Source organism: Pempheris klunzingeri, chromosome 8, assembly GCF_042242105.1.
Source record: "Pempheris klunzingeri isolate RE-2024b chromosome 8, fPemKlu1.hap1, whole genome shotgun sequence".
NCBI classification, from domain to species: Eukaryota; Metazoa; Chordata; class Actinopteri; order Acropomatiformes; family Pempheridae; genus Pempheris; species Pempheris klunzingeri.
In genome coordinates, this window is record NC_092019.1 from 28693828 (window position 1) to 28696327 (window position 2500).

At 43.4% G+C, this 2500-nt stretch overlaps 3 non-coding genes across 3 annotated transcripts; all 3 read left to right on the forward strand.

Moving 5' to 3' along the window:
• Positions 1–514: 514 nt before the first annotated feature.
• LOC139206603 (5S ribosomal RNA) lies at positions 515–633 on the forward strand. Its single transcript, XR_011584923.1, has one exon. It is a non-coding gene; the product is annotated as a 5S ribosomal RNA (ribosomal RNA).
• A 544-nt stretch (positions 634–1177) lies between these two features.
• LOC139206468 (5S ribosomal RNA) lies at positions 1178–1296 on the forward strand. Its single transcript, XR_011584792.1, has one exon. It is a non-coding gene; the product is annotated as a 5S ribosomal RNA (ribosomal RNA).
• Positions 1297–1840: 544 nt separating this feature from the next.
• On the forward strand, positions 1841–1959 carry LOC139206518 (5S ribosomal RNA). Its single transcript, XR_011584839.1, has one exon. It is a non-coding gene; the product is annotated as a 5S ribosomal RNA (ribosomal RNA).
• Positions 1960–2500: the final 541 nt, after the last annotated feature.

The window sequence follows — 2500 nt, forward strand, 5'->3', positions numbered from 1 at the left end:
GCATTAACACGTACACAGCTTCTTTTTCCATACAGAAGAAGGAACTTGAAAACACATCACGTTTTTTGCTCTGGCCAAAATGCATAGTACATTTGGGCTAGAATTCAATCTGGAAAGATAACTGACAAAGCTTACAGCACCTGCTGTTCCCAGGCGGTCTCCCATCCAAGTACTATCCAGGCCCGACCTTGCATAGCTTCCCAGTTCAGACGCTTTGAGGGCGGTATGACTGTAAGCAACAAAGTGAGTGACAAAAAGGTCCTTTATACAAGAAAATGGTGCTTACACAGGATCGCATCATGGATAGCAACTGCATTGTGTATATTTTGTAAAACATAGCGTATAATCATGTCACAATGATTGACTTGGGAAGAAGCTATTACGAATGCCAATTGTCAAATTCTATCAACATTATTTTTTTCCTGGACAATGTCCACATCTTACCTATTTCAACAAGCGAGCAAAACATTGGGATGCAGCATCTTTAGAAGACCAGTTTGCCAACAAAGCCTTTGCTTACGGCCATACCACCTTGAACACGCCTGATCTCGTCTGATCTCAGAAGCCAAGCAGGGTTGGGCCTGGTTAGTACTTGGATGAGAGACCGCCTGGGAATACCAGGTGCTGTAAGCTTTTGCAGTCGGCTCTGCCACTGCTGCTTCTGCATTAACACGTACACAGCTTCTTTTTCCATACAGAAGAAGGAACTTGAAAACACATCACGTTTTTTGCTCTGGCCAAAATGCATAGTACATTTGGGCTAGAATTCAATCTGGAAAGATAACTGACAAAGCTTACAGCACCTGCTGTTCCCAGGCGGTCTCCCATCCAAGTACTATCCAGGCCCGACCTTGCATAGCTTCCCAGTTCAGACACTTTGAGGGCGGTATGACTGTAAGCAACAAAGTGAGTGACAAAAAGGTCCTTTATACAAGAAAATGGTGCTTACACAGGATCGCATCATGGATAGCAACTGCATTGTGTATATTTTGTAAAACATAGCGTATAATCATGTCACAATGATTGACTTGGGAAGAAGCTATTACGAATGCCAATTGTCAAATTCTATCAACATTATTTTTTTCCTGGACAATGTCCACATCTTACCTATTTCAACAAGCGAGCAAAACATTGGGATGCAGCATCTTTAGAAGACCAGTTTGCCAACAAAGCCTTTGCTTACGGCCATACCACCTTGAACACGCCTGATCTCGTCTGATCTCAGAAGCCAAGCAGGGTTGGGCCTGATTAGTACTTGGATGGGAGACCGCCTGGGAATACCAGGTGCTGTAAGCTTTTGCAGTCGGCTCTGCCACTGCTGCTTCTGCATTAACACGTACACAGCTTCTTTTTCCATACAGAAGAAGGAACTTGAAAACACATCACGTTTTTTGCTCTGGCCAAAATGCATAGTACATTTCGGCTAGAATTCAATCTGGAAAGATAACTGACAAAGCTTACAGCACCTGCTGTTCCCAGGCGGTCTCCCATCCAAGTACTATCCAGGCCCGACCTTGCATAGCTTCCCAGTTCAGACGCTTTGAGGGCGGTATGACTGTAAGCAACAAAGTGAGTGACAAAAAGGTCCTTTATACAAGAAAATGGTGCTTACACAGGATCGCATCATGGATAGCAACTGCATTGTGTATATTTTGTAAAACATAGCGTATAATCATGTCACAATGATTGACTTGGGAAGAAGCTATTACGAATGCCAATTGTCAAATTCTATCAACATTATTTTTTTCCTGGACAATGTCCACATCTTACCTATTTCAACAAGCGAGCAAAACATTGGGATGCAGCATCTTTAGAAGACCAGTTTGCCAACAAAGCCTTTGCTTACGGCCATACCATCTTGAACACGCCTGATCTCGTCTGATCTCAGAAGCCAAGCAGGGTTGGGCCTGGTTAGTACTTGGATGGGAGACCGCCTGGGAATACCAGGTGCTGTAAGCTTTTGCAGTCGGCTCTGCCACTGCTGCTTCTGCATTAACACGTACACAGCTTCTTTTTCCATACAGAAGAAGGAACTTGAAAACACATCACGTTTTTTGCTCTGGCCAAAATGCATAGTACATTTGGGCTAGAATTCAATCTGGAAAGATAACTGACAAAGCTTACAGCACCTGCTGTTCCCAGGCGGTCTCCCATCCAAGTACTATCCAGGCCCGACCTTGCATAGCTTCCCAGTTCAGACGCTTTGAGGGCGGTATGACTGTAAGCAACAAAGTGAGTGACAAAAAGGTCCTTTATACAAGAAAATGGTGCTTACACAGGATCGCATCATGGATAGCAACTGCATTGTGTATATTTTGTAAAACATAGCGTATAATCATGTCACAATGATTGACTTGGGAAGAAGCTATTACGAATGCCAATTGTCAAATTCTATCAACATTATTTTTTTCCTGGACAATGTCCACATCTTACCTATTTCAACAAGCGAGCAAAACATTGGGATGCAGCATCTTTAGAAGACCAGTTTGCCAACAAAGCC